General features: G+C 58.1%; 1 long non-coding RNA gene across 2 annotated transcripts in view; it reads left to right on the top strand.

The window, feature by feature from the left end:
- The window catches only part of LOC123946775, a 47317-nt gene extending 33260 nt beyond the window's left edge, over positions 1 to 14057 (top strand). Inside the window, exons 1-3 of one of the 2 annotated variants that reach the window (XR_006819651.1) lie at positions 10341 to 10524; positions 10793 to 11179; positions 11300 to 14057. This is a non-coding gene — a long non-coding RNA (uncharacterized LOC123946775). Of the gene's footprint in view, positions 1 to 10340; positions 10525 to 10792; positions 11180 to 11299 lie in introns of those variants that run through there. The other variant, XR_006819650.1, reaches the window with a different exon arrangement.
- Positions 14058 to 25066: the final 11009 nt, after the last annotated feature.

Genomic DNA, 25066 nt, shown 5'->3' with positions numbered 1-25066 from the left:
CCAGCCCCCTGCCCTGCTGCCTCTGAGGCCCCTCTGGTCCTGCCCCACCCCAGCCCCCACCCTCCCACCAGCTGCCCCAGGCGAGAGGGAAAGACTGTGTGGGTGGGGGGATGGATAGATGGATGGATGGGGAGGGGGCATGCCGGGGGAGAGTGGCTCTCTACGAGGCTCGCCAGGGCGGCCAGGGCCCGGCTGGGTGCGTGCCAGAGCTCCTGCGGGTTGTGCGGGGCAGTCACGGGATGTGGGATGGTGTCAGTCATCAGGCGAATCACCAGTGTCCGTGGGGGGGCGGGATGTGGCTGTCACTCCCTCCACTCATTCCTAAGTTCATTTGGCCGTTTCTTCCTTCAGCTAGCCTCTGTTGTGCTCCCACCGTGCGCGGGTCCCGGGGCACCTGCATCCCGGAGGAACAGCGAGGCGCTAATGATTCCAGCAAAGCACCTGGGGTTCTGGATTTCCAAGGGGGCGGCGGCACCTAGGGGAGCCGTTGCACGGGGACAGGGCTGTGGGGACAGAGGTGCGGGAAGCAGGTGCTTTGTGCTGCCTGCTGCATAATGAGGGCCACGGAGCTCGGTAGCAGCTCCCCTTGCTGGTGGTGAGGGTCCTGAACCCAGCGGATTCAGCATCACGCCCTCCCAGGTCATGGTTCACCATCGGCCGTTGCCCAGGCCGTTCCTTCCCCTGGAACGCCCTTCTCTCACTCTTGGCTGTTCGGAGGCCACACCTCTCCTCTTCTGGGGGCTTCTCCTAGCTCCCCATCCTCCTCCATCGGGGCTGGGTCCCTCAGCAGTCCTGTCTGTCTCCCCCAACATATCCAGAGAGCCCCGTGGGCGCGCACACATCCACACACCTACACAGGGCCCTGCTCTCCCCCTGTTTGCACTTTCCCCCCATGTTCGTGGGCTCACTGAGGGCAGGGGCTTTGGGTGTCTTCCCAGCAGGAAGCACAGGGGGAGAGCACAGCCCTCTGTGCTCAGGAAACGAGCGTGCAGGGCTGGACAGCCCTCGTCTATACTCAGAACGGCAGCGGCCGCTGTTTGCTGAGCACTTACGGCGCCAGACCCTGCGGGGGACATCAGCTCAGTCACCCAGTCGTGACCCCTGCGGAAGGCGGGCGCTGTTACCTACCACTGCTCTACAGGTGGAGAAGCAGATCCAGAGGGCTTGAGACTTTGCTAAAGACTGTCTGGCTCCCAGGGGAGGAGGCGTGAGAGTCCTTGCTCTAAACCGTTGTATCTGGATCCCACAGGAGCCCCTGCTCCCCGAGGTAGACTGGCAGACGCTGGCCTCTCCTTCCATCCCTAGGTGCTGCCTCTGCCCTGGGTACGCCTGAGAGAGGGCGAGACACCGAGGCTGAATGGCAGTGTGTCGCCCCATGGTGGGAGCCATGTGAGGCAAGGCCAGCCAGGGCAGAAGGCCGGGGCTGCTGCTGTCCCGCTGCCACAGGGGCAGGCGTGACCTTTGGTCCTTGGACTTCAGGACCAGCGAGGGCTTCAGAGCCCCTTCCAGCAATCTCACTTGGTTTCCTCGCAGTCAGCACACCCGAGGGCACGAGCAAGGCCTCCTAGGGCTCCACGGGTCGGCACAGGGCGACTGACACGGGCTTCACAACCCTCTGTGCGCGTGTGTATGTGCACGCCTCTGCACGCACGTGCATCCGTGCCCGGGTGTGCCCAGGTGTGGGTCGGCGGGGGCATGTCTATCTCGGGGTGATCAGGAGGTGGAGAAGGCGGAGACTGAGAGGGGACAGTGGCTGCATCGTCACCCAGAATTCTCAGAGTGGGATCGAGGGGAAGGGGCAGCCCTCCACCCCTCACATGCTTCCCAGCGCACAGATCCTCCGACGGCTGGAGCAACGCAGGCAGAAAGCGAGATGTGGCTGTTTGCCCTGGGGGGGTTGAGGGGGAGCCCCGCTGCGAGGGGCAGACGACTCTGGGCCTGTCTGAACAGAGACTCTGAGACTCACCAAAGGCTCTGCAGGTCTTGGCTGCTTGCTCCTTCGCAGTCCTTGATGGGCAGTCACGGGGGCTGACTGCATGCCTGGGGGCAGGGCCACGGGTGGGTGGGCCCGGCCTCTGCCCTCGCAGAGGAACCTGTAGTCTGAGAGGATCTGTTCGAGGATCTGAGGGGTGAGCGGTGTGGTCTCGGGTGTGTATGTGGGGCGAGAAGGCTGCTGAGGGAGGCTGGGAGGTTAGGGAGGGAGATTTGAAGGTTAGAGACTGATAGGGAGAGGGAGGGCCCCTATTCATAGAATCCTAGAATGTGAAAGGCTTTTGAAGATGACCTTATTTGAGTCTAGTTTATGCAGAGGGAAACTGAGGCCCAGGGACAAGGGATGACTTGCCCAAGACAGTGGCGTCAATTTGAGTCCATTCCACAGGGATTTCCTAAGCCTGTGGGGCACCGGGCAGAGGACTCAGCCTTAAATAAGGGCCCATCTTGCCTCAGGGGGCTGTGGTCTGGTGGGGCCGTGGACACACAGACAGGTAAGGACCATCCGGTGCCATGAGTGTGACCATCACAGGGCATACAAGGCAGCTGGGTGAGGGGGGAACCGAGGACCATTATCTAGGCAAGACTTCTTGGCAGAGGTAGCATCTGGGTTGGGCTTTGAAGGATGAAGAGTTCAAAAGACCAAACAGGGAAGGAAGGGATTAGTTTCCAGGTGGCCAGGTAGTTTGAGTCAGTTTCTGTTTTTGCCACCCCTGAAGGCGGCCACCAGTCCGTCCTGCATGGGCGCTCCATTCTCTTAGAGACTCGAAGCAGGCTGGGACAGCAGGGGGGTTTGGTGTGTTTCCGTCCTGAGGTGGGGGAATGGATTCGGGGTTTCCCAGGGCCCCAGGTTTAGCCTGGTTGCAGGGCCTTGATTTGTCCCCCTTCCACTCAGTCAGAGAACATTGCCTGGGCACCAGTTACGATTAAACCTTCCCCACTGGGGAGGATTGCAAGAGGCAAAGGGGAAAGAAAGGCATTCCCGGAGAAGGGAACAGCACGAGCAGAGGTGTGTTTGCTGGAAAGCAGAGACTTACTCCATGACTGTCTTCTGTTTTGTGTGGCTGGAGCAGGGGCCGTGAAGGGAGCCGTTCTAGATTCATCTGGAAAGATCTTCTCGTGCTGGAGCTGGAAGGCTCTAGCGAGGAGTCTGGGCTTTAATCGGTGGCAAAGCGGGAGATGCTAATTGATTTTGAGAGCCCAAGATCATGCTGGGAACTTGAGAGAACCCAGAAGCCTCCCAGGCAGCCAGGAGATGGCCCCGCTGGGCACGGTGTGCTGGGAAATGCTTGACAACCGGCTCTGTTGGGGGAGAGGGTGGCCCTCTAAGGATGGATTTCCACAATGTAAACGCTCCCACCAGGGCCAATTTCAAGCTTCCCAGCTGACATCAACAGGCTTAGAATGTTCCAGAAAATTTAACAGTTGGCTCTCCCATGCCGGTATGAGCTGACTCCTGCACACCATGTCCCCTGATGATCAGCTGTCATGTCCAGTGCTCAGCCCCCTTCGCTCCAGGTTTACTTCCGGTGTGACCTTCACAGGGGAGCCCAGGGATAGAGACCTACCTGAGAGGTTTGTCCACGCTCAGTGGGGTTCTGACTGAGCCCACAGGCCCTGTGGATTTGAGCCTTGGCTCACCCAGTCCCATGCTGGGTGACCCCAGCCCACCCCTCACTCCTCTGGGCTGACATGATGACGCAGACTGGAAATGTGGGTGGCAGAGGACAGAGCCGGGAAGGCCTCAGGGGGCTTGAGTCACCGCTCTCTGGGGGTAGGGACCAGCCCCACCCACCCCCAGCTCATTCGCCTGAAGATCCATCAGCTCACCAGCTGATGCTGAGGCAGGAGGGGTCCTGTGAGGTGAGGGGACAGGGGACAGAGTGGGGGCACTGAGAGCCACATGGGCTCCGGGCTATAGACCACCAATGCCTCAAAGCCTGCCAGGGCAAAGCTGGTTTCTGGGCCTTGATACAAGTTGGTTCCTCTGCCCGGCGCCACCCTCTCCCTCCCCGTCTCTTGGCCAATTCCTGCTCATCTCCCAGGCCTCAGCTTCAACACACCTCTTCCAAGAAGCAGGGACTAAGAGCCCAGGACCCATGAGGCCATGGATAATCTTGGTCTTTCTCCAGCTCATCTGTAAAATGGGAACAATGGTACTGTGTATAGCCTGTAGGACGGCTCCGAGCATCACATCACTCCTTAGTTACTGCCCCTCCCCCATTTCCCTTCCTAGGCAAGCTTGGCCTCTGAGTCCTCACCGTGCCTGGTGGGCACACCTTCAATCAGGTGGTAATTGTGGCCATGTCTGTCTCTCCCGCCAGACAGTGAACCCCTGAAAGTGGGGATTGGGTCTGAGTTGCCTGGGGGGCTCCAGAGCACAACCCAAGCCCAGCCCGGGCACCAGCCTCGCCCTGTTTTTAGGTCCCTGGCCTTGGCTCCGACCCCAGCCAGGTCCCTGGCCTTGGCTCTGACACCGACCCGCTCGGGTCGGCTCAGCGGCTGCTCCCCACAGAGACTGGGTTTCCTTGTGTGTGACCCGGATGACCTCTGAGGTTACTTCTTCCAGACCCCAAACGCTGGGAGCCCCTGTCCCAAACCCCAGTCACCATCCCGGCCCCTGGACCAGCACCCCGCCTCCTCTGCTTCCCTGCTCCGTCAATGGCACCGCTGTTCTCCAGTGACCCAGGCGTGAAACTTCAGAGTCATTTTTGACTCATCCGCTTCTCTGTCCCCTCATGGCTAATCATTCGCCACGACAGTTTTTCCTTTGAAATGTTGCTCATATCCATTGTCCCCTCTGGTATTCTGGTCCCCTCTGTCTGCAGCTGGGATGATGGCGCCCACTTTCTGACCGGCCAACATCCTCTCTCCTCCTGTCACGGCCATCTCCCCAGCAGAGCTCTGGAAATGCCACCCCTGTGTACCCCTGCCCCCCGGAAAAGCACACCTGTGCCCTGGCAGGGGATGAGCTCCTGGGTGTGTGCAGGAGAGACTGGCCGGAAGGAGGGCCCTGAGAGGAGCAGGGGGGTGCACTTCCCAGGTCGCTGTGGCTTGTCTCTAAGCGCTCACACACACATCTGGTCGGGGGACCCAGCGCTGCGTGCAAGGCAGGGACTCTGGGGTGATTAGACAGAGCCTGTCCACACGGAGCTCACACCCGATGGGCCCCATGCTGCGGGGTGTACAAGGGGCTGTGGGTGCTGAATCAGGGGCCTCGGCCCTGAATCAGGAAGATTCTCGGGGGAAGCTGGTTCTTCAGAATGCGGATTCTGGCCCGGAGACAGCCTGTCCGTGGAGAAGTGAGAGGGCCCGGGAGGTGCTCGGGGTGGCGGGTGCTGGCAGGGGTGAGGCTGAGCAGGGCTGGGTGGGCTGGGGAGGGGCCCTTGCTGCTCAGAGGTGAGTAACCTCAGCGACCCTTTCCTGCCATCTGTACTTCAAGTCCCCTGAATAGAGCTGACGACCCTGGCAGGGTCCTCTCTGTGATGATCAAAGTGACAGTCTGTGGCCCCGCACTCTACGGTTTGCACAGTGCTGGCCTTCCCCGGTTCCTGGTCCTGCTTTACCAGCCCCGCGAGGTGGCACCGGAAGCTCGTCACTCCTGTTTGACAGATGAGGCAGCTGAGGCTCATAGAGGGGAAGGGGCTTGTCCGGGGTCACCGGCAGTCCTCGCCCGCGGGAGGCTGGCATTTCCCTGGCCCCGGATGCCAGCTTTAGGGTTGAAGGGAGGGGGAGAAGGGCTCAAGCTCCAGGGCCCCTGTCCTCCCGGGGAGGGGCTGGCTCCGTGGGACCCAGACGGCGGGGTGGGGGAGGGGGACAGGCCCAGTGGCTGGGAGGCAAGGAGGGAGGATTGCGCCCATGGGTCCTCAACAAGGCAAACCCTGCCGGCCTGGCGCGCCCCCTACTTGGGCGCCCTGGGGCGCGGGAGTCCACCTGGGGGGGGGGCGGGAAGGACTGGCTGGCGGATTTGTGTTTCCACTTGATTCCCTCAGTTGTTTTTCAAGAGCTGTGGCAGGATCCCGAGGGGTGGGGCAGAGGCGGGGAGACCTCAGGAAGGCAGGAAGGCCGGGGAGGGGGGGCGCCCCCACCGCCCGCCCCCCATGTGACTCCTCTGACTGACGACAGTGCCACATGGAAGGGCCTCGAGGCTTCCGTCCTGCGCTGGCAGGACGAGTGTGTGATGTGGGCCAGGGCGCTGGGCCCATACTGGGTGACTTCCCGCGTGACCCGCACTGTCTCAGTGCTCTTTCCATTGGAGGCCAACCCCTCCGACTGTGGGGCGGGAGAGGCCCGTGACCATCGCCTGACCCCCACGTCCAGCACAAGCCCAAGGGGCAGGTACCTAGGGCCAAACGTGGGCAGGGCCAGGGGGTGGTGGTGCCCTGAACCCTGGGATTTTGCTCTCCCAGTTCCTCTCCAGCCTGTCTGGTGGCCCCTTCTCAGCTCGGTCTGTTGTCCACAGCCAGGCCCCCTTCCTCCTGCTGCCTCCCAGCCCCGTTTCAGGCCTGCTGCCTTGCCATCAGGCCATCCGTCTCTCGACTTCCCCAGGTCTGGCCACGCTGGGCTCGCTGTCCCTGCTGGTTGAGTTTCCTGCCTTCCACAAGCGCCCACACCCTGGTCCCTGGGCCCGAGGCCTGGCCTCTCCGCTTGCAGTCACCTCTGTGTCCTGGTCCTGTCTGCCCTTCTCAGATGGTGGCAGGAGGAGCAGGGGCAGTTACTCCTGGCTTCGGCATCTGCTCAGCCGAGTCCTGGCCCTTCTCTGGGACTCAGCTTCCTCCGCAGCGAAGCGGGGCTGAGGGGTACAGAGCCAGCAGCCTCCCAGCACTAGATCTGAGGAGGCAGGGGCCCCGGCACAGGGTTGAGGGGAGGTGGGGAGGTAATAGAAACTCTCAAAGGAGCCAGCCTCACACCAGCTCTACAACCCTGGTGAAACTGACATTTCTCTGAGCCTCAATTTCATCCTCTGTAAAATGGGTATAACAATAGTGCCTTCCCTTGGGACTGAATGAAATGCTCCCAGGGGAGGGCTTCCCCACCTGGCCTGGGGTGAGGGAGGGCTTCCTAGAGAGGCCGCCCTCATGGCTCTGGATACGCATGGACAGAGTTCCAGGGAGGTGGAAAGCAGGAGCTTTAAGCTGAGACTGGGAGTGGAGGAAGGTGAGACCTGGGGCTCTGGCCCCCGGGGGAACAGGGGCTTTCCAGGATCCCACCCCAGTCTCCCCACCCTGCCTCTTCACCAGGGGCTGACGTCACTTCCTGTTCTGCAAGCTGGCTCCCTTCTCTGTGGCTTTACTTGTGCAGGTAATTCTGTGTCCAGGCCCTCCCACCTCCCTAATACGCACAACTACAGCTTGACTCCTCCAGGAAGACTTCCCTGCCATGGCCATCTCCCTCCCTCTCTTGTCAGCACCGCCCACTGTACAATCCACTGTGTTGGATTATCTCGTAAACGGTGCACAGCCTGAAACCTAGTAGGAGCCCAGGACCTGCTACCCCTCCCAGAAGCAGTCTCCATGACGGCTTCACAGGCATCTCTGTGCCCAACCCTTGCTACCGTCCTATGCGGTCAGGAGGGCTAAGGGACCATCCGACAGTAGATGCAGAGGCCGGGGAGGTCCGGGGGCGGGGGGGGGCTGCCCAGGGCCCACAGCAAGGTGGGGAGCAGACAGGAACACAGCACTTGCTTGTACTTTCTCTCTCTGTCTCTCCATCTCCGTCTCTGCCTCTCTCAGTCCCCTGCCCCCCAGCACAGAGCTCCAGGCTGGGACCTAGTAAGGGCATGTTTCCTTTCTGTTCCGCTGGAACTCCAGAGTCTGTCCTGCCTCTGTCCCTCTGGGCCATGCAGCCTCCCTTGCCTCCCCGCCAGCCTGTCTGCTGTTGGAGGGTCCCCTGACACTGTCACCATTCTCTGTAGCCACTGCTCCACCCCACCCACTGCTGCAGGCCTTGACCTGAGCCGAGCTGAGCTGAGGAACCCACAGTTGCCCTGGGAGCACACAGAGGATGCAGGGAAAGCCCTCACTAAGGGTGGGGAGGCACTGCCCCTTTCCAGCTGATGACCCTGAGCCATCGCTTGCCTCCTGGAGGCTCAGTCTCCGCCACCCGTGCCCCCCAAGAATGCAGTGCTGCCTTTTTATGCTCACATTGAACCTGCAAGGCGTGCCTGCTTTTACAATGGAGGAAGCTAAGGCCCTGGGAAGCCAGGGACAGGCCTGAGCTGGGGGCTGGCAGGTGGGCCACCGAGCCCCCGCTTTGCTGGGACATTTGTAACATCTCAGCACTGTGGGACTGATCGAGGGTCAATGTCCTGAGAGCTCTTCGTTAGGCTATAAAAACTCCCCAAAGAAGAGGATCTGTTCTTCAAGCAGGGGTCAGGGTCCTGGAACCCCATGATTATGAACTGCTCCCGGGGCGGTGAGGGGACAACCTTGCTCTCTTTAGGAAACTGCCCATTTCCATCCTTACCATAGCTGGTGCTGGGTCATCGCTAATTCAAAGAATGATTGGACCCTACTTATGAGGGGGTGGGCGACATGGGGGAGTAGCCAGCGGGGATGGGAGCACATAGGGCGTGGGGGGCTGGTGGGTCTCTAGCCCTCACCCTTGACCTTCTACAGTTTATCCCTTGCATGGGAACCACGATGTTCTTGTGGAAATAGAACTCGGACCACACCACTCCCTGCTCCAAGTTCCCACAGGCCCCTCACACCTGGGTCCCTCCAGCATCCCCCCGCTCTGAACCTTATTCCGTGGCCTCCCCGTGTCCCCCTTGCTCCCTCTGTTCCTGCCACTCTGGCCTCCTGGCTGCCCCTAGACCCCCTGGCACATTCTCTCTCAAGGCCTTTGCACGTGCTGCTCCTACCATCTGGAACATTCTGCCCCAGACATTCTTCTTCTCTTCATTCAGACCTTTGTCAAAGAGCACAACCTTCCAGGGGCTTCCCCGATCACTGTTTCTGATGCACACCCTTCCTGTTGGTCCCTCCCCAGCCCTGCTTTGTTTTCCGTCACAGAGCCTGTGGCCACCGGACATTAGCTTGTATATTTGCTGGTTTATTGTCCATCCTGACAAGAACATTCTCTCTGTTTTGTCCACTGCTGTAACCCGAGAGCGGAATAGTGCTGGGCACATGACTAGTGGCCAACTCTTACTTGTAGAAGGAGGGAGGAAGAGGGGGAGGGCAAAACCTTTCTTCTGCTTATCCATGGAGTGCCTCCCCTGTGGCCCTGTGTTAGGTGTTTCTAGAACAAGTAGCATCAGCAGAGCAGAGAGCAGCTCACTTGAGCCCCGCTGACCCCAAGGTAGCAATGGTCATTAAGTGGATATGGGTGAGGGGCTCAGAGCACTGTAGCTTTGTTTTGCCTTATTTGCCGTATTCCCAGATGTGGTCTCTAGGAGCCCGAGAACCAGGGTTGGTGGGTGGAGAGTGGGGGGAGGGGAGAAAGCTGGGTAGGGATGAGAGAGATTTAATTAAATTTGAGAACAAAATTTTCGAACAGGCAGGGCTGCAACCAGGAAGGGACGTCCTCAGGAGGAAATGTGCTTCCTGTCCGCAGAAGGAGGCAAGTGGGGGCTGGCGGCCCTGGAACCCTGTCCAGCCAGCCTGAGGACCGGAGCCATAAGATGCAAGGATTCAGGGGAGTCCTCCCCGAGGCTGGGGTGGGCCAGGCTCTGGAGTTGGAGCAAGCATGGGTCACTGGTCTGACCAGACCGAGGCAGCAGAAGCCATGGCTCCAGTCCCCGGGTCTGAAGGCTGCTGGGACTTGGCCAAGCAGCCATATTGGGCCTCTGGACCTGGGACCCGCAGACCAGGCCCGGGAGACAGGAAATCACCCCGCTCAGGGCCTGAAAGTCCCCCTAGCATACCCTCACTCCCTCCCCACCTCCCACAGTGGCCTCAGGCCCCTGCGCCCCGCGCCCATGGGGTTAAATCTCTCCCTGTCTCTCTCTGCTCCAAGTTGTTTTCCAAGTGAAGCAGAGAATGGTTCTCTTGTTACCAACATGGCTTCTGGGCATTGGGTAATGCGCTCCCTCTTCTCCCTGCTCCACTCCACAAAGGGACCTTTTGTTCCTCTCCCTGCCCCTCTCTCTGGCTCTTCCCCGGCCCCCCACCCACCCCGACTCCCTCCTCCCCGCCTCCCGCCCCACACTGCACCCCTGGGCTGCGAGGAGTGACCGTGGTCTGGCCGCGGTGCCCTCCCTCTCCCGAGGCGCCCAGCGAGAGAAGGGGCCTTGTGGCCGCGGCGGCCATTTTGAGAGCGGCCATTCCGGGCAGCCCCTGGCTTCTGAGAGCTTGCGGGGTTGGGGAAGCCATAGCGGGGTGGCTGCGGCTCAACAGGAGGTCTCGTGGTGCACCTCCTATTCTCTAGGGAGAAGGGGGACCCTCCCACCGGCCGCCCCCACCTGGGCTGCCTCCTTGCACGGAGATAAGACACCTTCCCCCTTTCCACCATCTTGCTGGACCCGCACAGCAGCCCCCGAGGCGGGAGTGACCCCCGCCCTCGGCAGGTGGAGACCGAGGCTCCGTGGGGGTAAGTGTCTGTTCCGACCAGGGGCTCAGTGAGCAGGTGCTGCTACCTGACCGAGCCATGTGCTTCCCCCCAAAACCCCCCAGGAAAGAGCCCTCAGAATGTGCCAGACCCACGGAAAACACTGAGATGGAAGCTTAAAACCAGATTTACTGGAATTTTTTGGGAAATGGAGCTGATGGTGCCCAAGACGGGAGTGTCAGGAAGCCGGTCAGAGGTTGAAGTGTCTGCTGTCAGGGAATTCAGTCTCTGTCCACTGTCCCCCTCACAGGGTCCTGCACAGCAGGCAGCAACAGGCTGACGGCAACCGTGTTCGGATGAGGAAACAGGCACGGGGGAGACACACAGCCAGGACTTGGCGCCCACCCAGCCGGCTCCAGCTCTGCCTGTCCCTTCCCAGGGCTGTGGCCCACCCTTGCAGAGGCCCGGGGACTTGGGGAGGAGATGTAGGTCGATCGTGGCAGCCCCGGCCACCCGATCTGCAATCACAGGAGCCAGACCCTGAGGAGGCTGTGCTCAGGTGCCTCCAACACCCACCGATCCGGCCATCTCCCTCTGTTCTCGTGTCTCCAGAGCCGTGAAACAGACCACTTGCACCGTGCAAGTGGGGGGCACTCACCTGTAACCACTGAGCTGGGGCAAGAAGAGGCAAGAAGAGGTAAAATGGGTAGATTGGGGATGGATGGATGGATGGATGGGTGGGTGGGTGGGTGGCTCAGGAAACAGAGAAGGGAGATTTACTCAGAGTTGAATGCATCCCTGGGCCTCTGCCCTCAAGGAGCCACACTCTAGGAGGAGAGACAACTCAGCCAAGAGCCAGCGTGCTGCAAGACAGGACACCTGCGAGCTCACCACTAGCTGGGAGGTGGAGGAAGGAAGGCTTCCTGGAGCAGGTGACCAAGGATGGAACCCGAAAGGATGAGAAGTGAACTAGGCAACAAAATTGAGACAGGAGGTGGGAAGGGGGCTGGCATGAGGAGAAGGTGAGTGGTGTGTGATGGGGGGAACGGGCCGTACCCATGTGCCAGAGCAGAGTGGGGGCAGGGGAGGTAGGAGAGGTGGCCGGGGGAGGAACTGTGTGGGCTGCCGAGGGTAGTCAGGGGGCTCCTGAGGACTAGAAGGCCCGGAAAAGGTACCGGAACAAGATCTTGAGGGCAGCAGGGTGGTCGCTGAAGGATTTTCAAGGGGTCAGATTTGTGTTCTAGAAAGATCATATGGACTGGGTGGGTCTGTGCCAGTCTGGTTTATTACTGTTTTCCCAGCACCCAGTTCAGTGCCTCGCATACAGTAGGTGCTCAATAAATGTTTTGAATCAATACACGAACACCAACAGTGTACTCCGAGGTCATGGTTAAGGCTGGTTGTAGGACCTTGGGCTTCACCTCCCTCATTTGTGAAATGACACCTGTCTCCCGGGGGTGCCAAAATGGTGAAGGGACGGGGCTCGTGGCGGGGCTTTGCTCAGTGTCCCGCATGAGGCCCAAGTTCCACAGCTGGCAGCTTTCTGCCATGTGCACAGGACATGCCGGGGGCCAGCCTGAGGCCAGGAGCAGGTGGGGAGAGTGGGGTCCCTCTGGCGTGGGGGCTAACACCAACGCTGATCAAGGGTTTAAGCTCTTTAAGGATTTTACTCTTAAAACCCTCAAAACAAGCTAATGAAGAGGGCATTATGGTCACCCTGTTTTATTGTCCAGGAAGCCGTGGCACAGAGAAGCGAAGTGATTTGCCCAAGGCCAGGGGAGGGGGTTGGGTGGGACGGAAGGGCTCTGGACGCCAGAGCCCAGTGACCCCCGAGCTGGTGACAGCGGCGATGGTCTGGGCAGCCACTGGGGGAGGCGGCCCAGTCTGAATGGTTGGACCAGATGGTGGGAGCAGGCAAGGGGCGTGGAGGGAGGCATCAAGGATGCCCCTCATTTTCTGGCCTGGGTGACCCAGCAGAAGTTCGTTCCATTTCCTGGGCAAGGGACACTGTGGGACGGGCAGGCTTGGGGAGGAAGGACACACGGAGTCTGGGTGAAGAGGCCCGGGAGGTCCAGCGCCTCGGAGAGAGGTCTGGGTTGGGGATGTGGATGAGGGCGAAACGGGCTCCTGGGGCAAGTGGGAGGCATGGGGAGGGGGAGGGCCCCACCATGGAGCAGAGATCAGGTCGCGTTTGCTCTGTGCCAGGCATCACCCTGAACCCTTGTGTTACCTTATTAAAATCCTCCCAACAGACCCTTCAAGGGGCACCATGACCATCCTCACCTCCCATCCCAGCAGTGAGAGGTCCCAGCTGCGCCAGCAGCCAGGACTGGGATTGACCCAGGGCCCAAGCCCGGGGTGGGGATGCGTGGAGAGGCTCTGAGGGCTGCCTGGGTGTGAGCCAAGGACGGGGACCCAGGCCTGCCTCATTGGCTCCTTCAGTACCTGGGTCTGGCCGGCTCCCCTCCCCATGCCTCCGCCACCCCCATGGGCCCAGGCCTTGTCCCTGTGACGGAGGAGGCCAGCAGGGAGCTGGGGCCAGCTCTGCTCCCGGGACCTCTGTGGGGTCCGATGGTGGGTGAGGGGTATGCGGTCTGGTCAAAGGGTGCGAGCTGGAGGGCTGGCTGGGGTGAGCAGGAGGGGAGCTGAAAGATCCTGCGTATCAGGGCCTGGGGGGCCGGCAGGCGGAGGACAGTAATCGTCCGGCTGGGTGTTAAGGGCAGGGGCCGGGACATCCTGGCCCAAACTGCCTGGTCCCCAAGCCTGGCTCCCAGCTGTGAGCTCAGGGCCTGGAGCGCCGCTGCCCCACAGTGAGAGCTCAGTGGTGGCGGGACGGTTGTGCCTCCATCACTGCTGGGCGAGGCGCAGCGTCGGAGCTGAAGGCCCTGGGGAGCTCCCAGCCCGCTGCGGAGGACTGATGTTTTGCCTGATGACAGGACCCCGAGAAAGGGGCTTCCAGGAAGGGACTTGTCACTGCCGGCTTTGCAAGGTATGTGGGCACAGGGAGTGCTGACCCCGGGCCAGGCTTCAGTTTCTGGGGGCAGGTGGCAGGCGGGGCGCCCCAGGAGCAGAGGACTGGTGGGTGGAAGTGGCGGAACTTTGGGAAGTGGTGGGTGATCTGGCATAGCCAGTGTAGGGGGCCCAGGAGACGAAGGGGGCTAGACGCAGGGAGAAGGGGCTCCCTTCTGTAAGCAGTGGGAGCCAGGGAAGACACGAGGGCTGGAAGAGAGGCTGGTTCCATTATGAGCCCCCAGGGGGACTGGAGGCACCGGGCTGGGAGCAGGCAGAGGGCGTCAGAAAAGACGCGTTGTCCCACAGGGCAGGGGGTCAGCAAAGTAGCTCGGAGAGACAGGGAGAGAGTTTGGGGTGGTGGTCCCCTGCCATGGAGCCTTCCCCAGAGCGGGCTCAGGGGCTGGGGGAGAATGGACAGGACTTCAGCCAGGGCCTGTGGACAGCAGGTATAGACAGGTCTTTGGGGAAGCTTGGCCAGGAAGGGGAGATACAGGGCAGGCACTGAAGAGGACTCAAGGGTCATGGGTAGTTCTTAGAAGAGACACTGACGGTGCATCGCGGAGGTAGGCTCCGTGGGGGAGGGGTTCCGTGGGGGTGGGGTGGTCCTGAGCTGGCTGGGGGGGGGCCCTCCAGCTGGAGGGAGGGAAGGGAATGGGAGGGGAGCTGCCAAGTCATTTGCAGGCTGAAGGAGGGGAGGTCCAGGGACTGCTGCCCAGGGGCTTCTCCTCTGTGATGGAGGAGGGGAGTGGAGAGCCAAGGGGCTGCCGGGGGTCCTGAGGTTGGGTGTCTCCACAGAAGGCCCTGGAAGAAGGAAGCCTGGACGATCAGAGAAGGGCGGTGGTGCAAGGGGATGACCAGGCTGTTCTGAGCTCAGGCCATGTGCTTATGCCCGAGGGGCCGTGGGCCTGTCCAGAAGCTTACTGGCACCTTCCTGGAGGTGTTCCTGTCCTGGTCCAGGGCAGCCCATCATCCCCTTGCCCATGCAGAAGGCAGAGCGGCTCCCAGAGACTTCCCACGGCCTCCAGATGCCTCCCTCCTGCCCCACTGGCTGCTAGTCCCCAGCTCGGTGTACAGTAGGGCCTGGACACCAACGGCCTGTGTGCTTCCATGCTCTCCCACATTCCAAGCACCCCCCGAAACTCCCTGTGCCCCCTCTGGGTTGCAGGACCGGGGCTGCCGTCTGGGCTCCATCACTGTGGTCAGGACCAGGTACGAGGGGAGGCTGAGTTCCACAGTGCTTTGTTAAAGCCAGCTCGGTACAAATCGTTCCGTGGTATGATGTAGACTCTGATCCTCTGGCCACCCCCTTAAGGCTCAGTGGTCAGGAACTGTCACAATCCTGTGGCAGAGTCTGATACCGCCATTAAAAATTATGTGTATGGCGGGGAGCCTGGGTGGCTCAATGGGTTAAGCCTCTGGCTTTGGCTCAGGTCATGATCTCAGGGTTGTGAGCTCGAGCCCTGCCTTGGGCTCTGCACTCGGCCGGGGAGTCTGCCTGAGGTTTTCTCTCCCTTGGCCTCTCCCCCAGCTCACGTGCTCTCTAGATAGGTAAGTAAATAAATAAGTAAATATTTTTTAAAAATAATGTTTATGGGGAATTTTAATGACATAGGAAATGTTTTCAGTTTTAAGGGAAAACCAAGATATGAAAAGCTACAGGCATCTGTATGATTCAATAAAAAGAAAAAGGAAAAAAAAAACACTACGTGCTGTGAGCTTGACTTCATTGAATAATTACAGGAAAAAACCTGAAAGAAAACTCAAAAATGCTAACCCTGTTATTTCTGGGTGGTGGGACTGGGAGTGACTGAGATATTTTCAGTGCTTTGTCCTTTATTATTGTTTCCAAGTTTGTACAATAAACACTTTCAAATGTTAAAGTCATTTGAGATGAAGGCACGGCACGGATCCCAGCTTTGAGAAAGAGTCCCATGTCTCTGGAAAATCTTCTTGCGTGAACGTGTAAGACCTTGGAGTGTATTTATGAATTTTTCAGCTGGAGGTAGAGTGTGGATCAGTTGGGAAGGCGTGTTGGCTACAAATGATGGAAAACCCCATAACATTGAGAGGGTTACTTCGCCTGCCCTGCCCTCCCCACCCCAACCCCGGTCACAGGAAGTCCCCGTTCGGCCACCCGGGGCTGGGGTGGCTCCGTGATGCTCTCGTGGAAGCAGACGTGTTATTCACCCTGCACCCCCCTCTTTCAAGCTCCTGTTCCCCACACCCGCTTTCCATCTAGGACTGCGAGTTCGCCCCGTCCCGTGCCAACCTCACTGGAAGTGTGTCTGTGCTCATCTGGGGCCACTTGGGGGCCAGGACTAGGCAGCCCAGTGGGCGTCAGCTTGTGGGAGACTGGTCATGAAGTCACACTGTGCCCTGGGTCACACCACTGCTCAGGGAGCTGGATGAATGAGAAACAGATGAATGGATGGGGGCACAATCAGAACCTGTCCCTCAGCTCTCTTCCCCACCTAAATGACACACTGCCGAGTCAGTCCCTGGAGGACCTGGCCCTGCTGACCCGCTTAGCCTCACGTCTCACCCCTGAACTGCTGTGGTTCACACATACCCCACCCTGGTTTTACTCTGAGCCTTCGCTTATGCTGTTCCCTCTGCCTGGAATGCCTTTCCTTGCTACACCCACCCCGTTTGGTCTAACTTCTGCTCCCCCTTTTAGAATCGGCCCAGCATCATCTTTTCCTAGAAGTCTCCCTGACCTCCTGACTCCTCTTCGACACCCACAGGACTCTGTGCTCACTGAATTTACCACACTGCCTCCTTTCTCTTCGAGTTCTGACCCCCCTCCCTGCCAGCCTCGGAGCCCCTGGAGGGGGGAATGCATCTGACTCACCTCAGCACCCAGCCCTGGCCTCAGAAGGGGCACGTTTGAACAGGAAGTCTTGGGACCTGGCTGTCCCCAGCTGCTGGCCCTGAGGAGAGCCTCAGAATGATAGAGGTCTACATTCCGGGGCCTCAGCACAGCAGCCCCCGCCAAAGAGGCTGGCCTGGCGGCCCCATGGCAGAGAGGGCGGCCCTCAGCAGTTATCAAAGGCCAGCAGGGAAGCCTCCCTCAGATGATGGCTGGGGGAGGGGGGGAAGGGGAGCTCCCTGGGGCTGCTGCTTTCACTGTCAAGCTGGGCCATCCGTCAGCCCTGAGCACAATGGGGTCATTAACCCCTGACCTGGGCCCTTCTTAGCCACTTCCTCTGGAGGGCTCTCCCCACCAGAAGAAGAAGGGAGGGGAAGATTTCTCTTAAGCCTCCATCTTCAATGAGAAGGCCAGGACTCCCTGGGCTGGTCGGGGGAGTCACAGCCTTGTGGACCCTTCCAAAGCTCAAGGTCCCGATCTCTAGCTCCCATCCTCTGTGGCTGCCTTGGGGGATCGGGTGGTGGCCCCTCCGCCAACTGCTGGAGCAGCGTGTATGGGGAGGGACAGAGAGGGACCCGAGAGAGACAGAACTGAGATGGAGGTCTTCTGAGAGAGACACTTTAGCTCAGAGATGACGCTTTTCCATTTAATGGTACCTTCAAAGGACCTTACAGACCAGTCCTACTTGTGAAGTTCAATGCAGGAATCCTAAATAAAATGTTAGCAAAACAAATCCGGCAATGAAGAAAAAGGATACATCCATCACGACCAATTGGGTTTACTCTAAAAATGCAAGGGGAGTTTAACATCTGGGAGTCAATTAATGCCATCTATCACATTCATAAATTCAGGGAGAAAAGTCACACGATCCTCCTGGAACTGGCAATAAATTTCAACGTCTACTGATGATAAAAATGCTTCAACAAACATTGGATCGAAAGGAACTTCCTTCAACGGATTATCTACAAAACCCAGCACCAGCGTGATTCTTAAAGGGACAATAGACAAAATTCCTTAACATCCAGGGCAAGACAAGTTTGCCCGCATCCATGTGTCTATTTATTATCTTAGCTGAGGCCCAAGATGGGGCAGTAAGAGACAGAAAAAAACAAAGACAAGGGATGAGGACTGGACGGGAAGAAGCAAAACTTGCATTATTTGCAGATGATGTGATCATCTACATAGAAAACCCAAATTCATCCATGAAACGAACCAGGAGCAAAATCTAACAGAGATACGGGATATTCCTATTTCAAATCAATATCCAAAAAGTAATTGCGGGGGCACCTGGGTGACTCAGTCACTAAGCGTCTGCCTTTGGCTCAGGTCATGATCCCAAGGTCCTGGGATTGAGCCCCGCATCAGGCTCTCTGCTCAGCAGGAAGCCTCCTTCTCCCTCTCCCACTCCCCCTGCTTGTGTTCCTGCTCTCGCTGTGTCTCTCTCTGTCAAATAAATAAATAAAATCTTCAAAACAAAAACAAAAACAAAAAATTAATTGCGGCTACAACCTGTGGATGAACCTTGAAAACTTTATGTTAAGTGAAGGAAGCCAGACACAAAAGGACACATGGTGTATGATCCCATTCACATCCCATTCATCTATAGGGACTGAAAGTAGATTACCAGTTGCCAGGGGCTGAGGGGGGGAGGGAGGAAAGGGGAGTGATGGCTAACGGGCAAAGGTTTCTTTTTGGGGTGAAGAAAATGTTCTGGAATTAGTGGGGACCACTGCACATTTCACACACATACTAAAAATCTACTGAATCGTAGGCTTTACCAGCGATTAATTTTATATTGTGTAAATTAGATCTCCATAAAAAGCGACCACCATTTATAAACATCAGAGCCAGCAAAACATCATTTTAAAAAACCTTCCACTTACAATAATAACCAAAATTCAATCTCGAAAAAATATCTACGGAGAAAAACACGAAACGTTTCTGAGGTGCAGCCACTCAGGAAAATAGTTCGGCAGTTTCTTAAAAAAATGAAACGTGGGGCACCTGGGTGGCTCAGTGGGTTAAAGCCTCTGCCTTCGGCTCAGGTCATGATCTCGGGGTCCTGGGATCAAGCCCTGCATTGGGCTCTCTGCTCCGCGGGGAGCCTGCTGTCTCCTCTCTCTCTGCCTGCCTCTCTGCCTACTTGTGCTCTCTGTCAAATAAATAAAATCTTTAAAACAAACAAACAAACAAAAACCCCGGAAACACACACTTACCATATGACCCAGAGGCTGCACTTCTAAGCGTTTGTTAGAGAAGATGTCCACACAGAGTACATCCACGATTATGCAGGGCAGCTGCGTCTGTAATAGTCCAAAACAAGAAACAGGAGCGCCCCGCCGGCTCAGTCCGTAGAGTGTGTGACTCTTGATCCCGGGGTCGTGAGTTCGAGCCCCACGTTGGGCATAGAGCTCACTAAAACAAAACCAAACAACCCTAAATGCCTCTAAATGCCCCTCACTGAGTGATTGGTTAAAAATCTCAGAATACCACTCATCAATAAAATGGAACTGTCGATACACGCGATTAGCTGGATGGAGCTCGAGGGAATGATGCTATGTCAAAGAAGCCTGTCTCGAAAGGCTACATGCTGTGTGGCTCATTCGTGGGACGTTCGTGGGACGTTCATGGGACGTTCCCAAACTGACACAAGTATAAGACAGACGGAGAACAGATTAGTGGCTGGAAGGGTGGGGAGGAGAGAGGGAAGGAGGCTCCAAATGAGCAGCGCGACGGGCCTACGTGGTGTCTGGCTCGTGGTGGTGACTGCACGAATCCACGCAGGGGAGGGACCTGCACGGCAACACACATGCGCACACACACACACTCACGTACACGCATGCCTGAGTGCGTATAAACCGAGTGGAATCTGAATGAGGTCGGTGGATGGGCCAATGTCTGTTTCGGGGTTTGGGTGAAGTGCTCTGGCGACGTGAGCTGTCGCCACTGGGGGGAGCTGGGTGAAGGGCACACAGGAACTCTCTATACTGTTTTTGCAACTTCCTTTAATTTGTAACTATTCGCAAACAAAAAGGAAGACCGAAAATTTAAAGACATTACTAGAAGGCATTAAAGAAGACCCCAGGGATTTGCTTGAAAATAAGGAATTCTGGGGAAGGTGAAGGGGAAGGAAGGGACAGGGTTACGGCTGAACAGAGAGAGACCACGAGGGGTAACGCGTAAAAAGTGTTTTGTTATCCTTTTCTCTCTCTTTCTGTACACTTGACATTGTCTTTTTTGGTTTTCCTTTTTTTAAAATTCAGATACTTTTTGGAGGAAGATTGTATTTATTTATTTGACACAGAGAGAGAGAGAGCACAAGCAGGCGGAGCAGCAGGCAGAGGGAGAAGGGAAGCAGGCTCCCCGCTGAGCAGAGAGCCCGATGCGGGGCTCGATCCCAGGACGCTGGGATCATGACCCGAGCCGAAGGCTGACACTTAACCCACTGAGCCACCCAGGCGCCCCCACTTGACACTTTCTTAACAAAAAGTAAAAGAAGCCTAAGGAAATGTGGAGAGACGGTATCATAGCCTTCTTCCCAAATTCCCGTCTGGACTCAGTTCAGTCCTGATCAAACCCCCACAGAGTTTCAACAGAGCTCGTCAAGCTGATTCTGAAAGCAAGTTAAGAAAGAGCAAAGCAGGGGCCCTGGGTGGCTCAGTGGATTAAGCCTCTGCCTTCGGCTCAGGTCATGATCTCAGGGTCCTGGGATGGAGCCCCACATCGGGCTCTCTGCTCTGCGGGGAGCCTGCTTCCTCCTCTCTCTCTGCCTGCCTCTCTGCCTAGTTGTGATTTCTCTCTGTCAAATAAATAAAATATAAAAAAAAAAGAAAGAGCAAAGCACAAATACTAGTTGAGACGCTCTCCCAGAAGAAGGTTGGACATTTGTCCAAACCTCAAGTCTTATTACAAAGCGATAGTGAGCAGGCCAGTGTGGCGTATCCTAGAGCAAAGACGGGCCACTCCACGGATGGGACAATGCAGAGAGACAGACAGACAGGACACGGAGGGGGGCGTGTGGCAGATGGGAGGGGAAGGGGGGAAGGGACCCATTCACGTCTGTCACATGTCGTCCTCACAGCCTTCCTGTGGGGCCAGCTTCGCTCAGAAGTGTCCCAAGACCGCATTTCACACTCGGCGGAGGCTCACGGAAGGCCAGTGGTGCCCAAGGTCTTCTGGCTTTGGTCCTGGGCTCTTTCCTAAGTGGGGTCCTCCCTGCCCCCGTTCTGGACCTGCTGATTCCTAATCTCTGGGGATGTCCTGGCCTCCACATGGCTACTAACATCCCACTTGAGCCTGGGAACTCATGAACTAGAGAGAGGGAAAGAGCGAATGACATAGTGGTGGGGGGGGGGCTGGGGCAGGGGACAGGAGATAGCAAAGAGCCAGTCACACTGAGGCCAGCGGGGCCTCGCCGCCAGGGGCGGGGAACAATCAAGCACTGTCCCTCTCCCTCCGCCCCCCTAGGCTTTCATCACTGACCTAAGTCTGGGGCAGAACATTAAGGGTGGGTGGGGGTGGGGGTGGGGGAGGGAAGGTCAGGGGTCAGCCCCCTGCATGCTAAGCACTGCCAGGAATAGAGTTGATTTGGAGGCGGCTGGAGGGACTCGGCTGGAGGGACTCGGAAGCCATTGAGAAGAGAGGAGGGAGCTGCCCTGCGCCCCAAGGGCAATGAGGTCCACAGCCCCATCAAGCTGGGAAGGGGCTTCTGGAAGGAGGCAAACAGCTCTGATTGATGCTAATCCTCTTCCTCAGCCACTGCTGCCCGAGTGGGAGGGACATTCCTGTCCCTTGGACGATCTGGTCTCTACAGTTCCATGACCCCCAGGCTGACCCACTGAACCAGCGCCTCCTTCCGCCTCGAAGCCCAGCTTCCCGGTGGGTCCTGCAGGCCCTGGGCCCTGCTCCCCCACCTGGTTTCAGACTGGGGGGAGGGGAGACCCCCCCAAGTCCACCGACCTGCTGCGGCGGCCGGAGGGGTCCTGCCAACTACCATCTGACTGGTCTCCCGTGGCTGCCGTGTGCCAGGCAGACAGGAGTTCCGGGTGTTCGGAGAGACCAGCCCAGGGCTGTCCTTGAGCTGGTCCGCAGGGAGGGTTCCCTGAGGACGTAACTTGTGAGTAGAGACACGGATGGAGTGAGGGAAGGAGCATTCCTGGGGAAGAACATTCCAGGCAGAGGAAGCCGCAAGCGTAAACGCCATAAGGTGGAAACCATCCAACAGGTGCCAGGAACGGCAAGAAGCCCCGGAACAGAATGTGAACAGAGGAGAAGAGCGGGCCACGTGCCAGAGGAGCAGCCAGGCCCAGATCTGAGATAAGACCCGAGGTTTATTCTGTGTGTGATGGAAAGAGGGTAGCGGGGTTGGAGCAGGGGAGTGTCACGGTCTGACTTAAAACCACCACGCAGGCTCTTGGGATACCCACTTTGCCTGTGGAGACCAGGGCTCAGAGAAGTCAAGCGATGTTTCCAGGGTCACGTAGCAGCCACTGAGCCAATGCTCTGTCGGCCCCCTTACCAGCTCCCCACAAATCTACAATCCTGCCCCTTGCCACGGGGCTCCCCTCTTGATCTGGGGCCTCTCCGTGCTCAGAAGTGGGTGTTGTGACCCCTTCTGTGCAGCCGAGCAGGCTGGAGTTCAGAGAGGCTGGGTCACCCGTCCACACCCACACAGCGCGGCAAGCTCGGGGATCAGAGTGGCTCTGGGCTGGGCACATCTGGCCTTACCAGTGATGAGCTGGGAGGTGTCTAACCCTTCAGAGCCTCGAGTGATAACGCATGATCTGACCCCCACCCCCGGCCTCTCTGACCTATGCTTATGCCGTATCCACCACGTCCAGCCACGCTGGCCTCCCTGTTCCTCCGAGATGTCCGCTCACGTCTGCCACGGGAACATTCTGCTTCTGGGCTCCTCTCGGGCTCCTCCGGTCACCTCCTCAGAGACCCTCCCAACCATCTCAGCAAAAAAAAAAAAAAACCACCCCGGTCTCACTACCTTTTCCATCCTCCCCCACGTCCCCCATTTTGCAGTATCCGGAACACCCACCACCAGCTGGTCTGAGCCCATTTCTTGGTGTCTGGGTTCACTGCCTGCCTCTCCCGCTCATGGGAGCTCTGTCCAGGCGGGACCTTGCTCGTTCTACTCCCTGAGGTGTCCCGAGGCCTGGGCTCGGAGGTGCTGACTGGGTGTTTAGTGAGTGAGTAAGTGCGCGCACGGAGAGCAGAGCGTGGTGATTTTACATGAGCTCCTGTATGGGAACTGCTGTCATTTGGCTCGATTCTAAAACCCATGATCCAGATCTCTATGCTGCTGATGAACTGAACCGAATTTCAGCCACCCACCCGTGGTTCATTGACCTTCACCGCGGCCTTGGAAGCCAGCGGTCAGTCAGTGAGGAGCCAGGACTCGGGCTGGGGCCCCAGCAGGGCTGAGGGGCGGGCACCTGGGGCACAGTGTGGCATATGACCAGCCTCACCCACTGCCCACCGGGTACAGCGACTCGTGGTCTCCCCAGCCAGCCCAGAGCTGGGCGGGTGGTACGGTGGCAGGGGGAAGGAGTGGTGGCAGTGATCGGAGTGGAAAGATAGGGACCCTCCTAGGGCTCTGGTGCCCCAGGAGGTGTTTCTCCTAATGGCCACTGGGTGGCAGCACTCCTCCAGGAATGGGGGCAGCGCAGCCCCGCTTTTCCTGCGGGAGCCTGGGAACAGAGGTGGCAATCTTGGGGTTGGGGGAGAGGAGCTGGGACTTTCCCAGGGTCACACAGTGACAGGGATTGGCCAGGTGAGAGGTCACCTGCCTGCCTGGAGAGACTCAGGAGCAGAGGGGGAGGGAGGAGGAGGAAGGGCGAGCTCAGAGGGTGAGCGGGAGAGGGTGGATGTCCTTATCCCAGCTTCGACCCCCAGAATCCTGTCCATCCTAGAGCCGGTGCTTAGAGCTTCCCCCTGAGGCCCTGCTGACGCCTGTCGCCCGTGCCTCTGGCAGACTGGTGGTTCTCCTGCTGGACTTGGATGGCTGTCACCGCCCCCACCAACTCTCTCCCCTGCAGCACGGGACTGTGCCTGGACCCCAGCTGTGCCTTCTGCCTGTGCCACCGGGCCCCTCTCAGCCTGGGTAGCACCCGCTCCTGGAGGACTCAGCGGAGCTGTTGCTTCCTCCGGGAAGCCTTCTCTGGCCTCAGCCTGCCGAGAAGCCCCTTCTCTGGGCCCACATAATAATACACTGGGCTCCTCCTGGCTGGTGAGACCGCTGGGGCAGGGATTGCTGGTGGACACCCCGAGTGTGCCCAGACCCCGCCCATTCTGAGCCTGTGACGCGGTGGTCCTGCTGGAGGCATTGAAGGCATGCTTTGTGGAAATGTGGTCTCCGAGAGCTGCCCTTCCTTGAAGACTCCGATCTCTTTTTCTTTCCTTTGTTTAATTTAATTTAATTTATTTATTTGACAGACAGAGATCACAAGCAGGCAGAGAGGCAGGCGGACAGAGAGAGAGAGAGAGGGAAGCAGGCTCCCTGCCGAGCAGAGAGCCTGATGCGGGGCTCGATTCCAGGACCCTGGGATCATGATCTGAGCCAAAGGCAGGGGCTTTAACCCACTGAGCCACCCAGGCGCCCCTCTTTTTATTTCTTTGTTTGTTTGCTTGCTTGTTTCATTCTTTTAAGGGAGATAGAAGTTACTGAATACACCGGAAGGAAGCAGCCAGCAGGCCAGCTGAAGAGAGGCTCTGTGCAAGGAGGCAGTGGGTAGGGGCTGTAGTTAAGGTGGAAATGTGGGCCGGCTGGGTGGCTCAGTCTGTTAAGCATCCGACCTTTGGTTTCGGCTCAGGTCATGATATCGTGAAGGTGGGATCAAACCTCGAGTCCGGCTCTATGGCTCAGTGCGAAGTCTGCTTCAGATTCTTACTCTCTCTCTCTCAAATGAATAAATAAAATCTTAAAAAACAAAATAAAGGGGAAAGGTGAGGAGGTATGAGGACGAATGGAGTTCTCCCTTTTTTTGGTGACTGTACCTGGTTGTAAGTAGCCCATTGGTCAGTTGGGGCCTGTGGATATTTGAGACCTGATGGGCCTGTCTGGATTCAGCCAGGGGGTCACTGGGTCACCCCTTTCTACGTTCCATCGCTGAAGATGGTTTGCCTAAAAGCGGCCTCTACATCCCCTCGTGCCCCGCCCCCCCCACCCCCGCCTGGCAGATCGACAATGACAAATCTTAGGCATTTGGACATAGGTCTGGCCTTCGGGCTGAGTGAGGGGCGCAGAGATGTTCCCCCCTAAACCTGTTGGTCTGGCAGTTACAGACCAGAGCATGGTATTAGATTAACGGGCTGATAGGTGATTTGAGTGAAAGTCCCTGGTGGTCACGGCCATGGGGCTTGGGGGAGGAGACCCTCCGACGGAATGGGCTAGAATCCCTTTTGAGCCATCATGCCCAGATGGAATTGTTGGAGTCACTCAGATGCGTAGGAACGTGTTTGCCCGTAGGTCGAGGTGGAGACTCTGATCTAAGAGGTCTGAGACAGAGCCCCAGAATCTCCGTGTAAGACACCTCCCGCCGGAGTCTGGTGCAGGGGCCTGGGCCTCCTAAGGCCCGTCCATGTGCCATCCGTCTGCCTTCAGAAGCAGTGGGCAAAATAATGGCAGTGAGGCATGACAATAAAAACCTCTGTCATCTGCGCTGAGTGAATCGCTCACGAGGTACTCCCCACCTG

This window comes from Meles meles, chromosome 7, assembly GCF_922984935.1.
Source record: "Meles meles chromosome 7, mMelMel3.1 paternal haplotype, whole genome shotgun sequence".
Taxonomy (NCBI): Eukaryota; Metazoa; Chordata; class Mammalia; order Carnivora; family Mustelidae; genus Meles; species Meles meles.
Note: the sequence above shows the minus strand (reverse complement) of the source record. Positions and strands in the feature narration are given on the sequence as shown.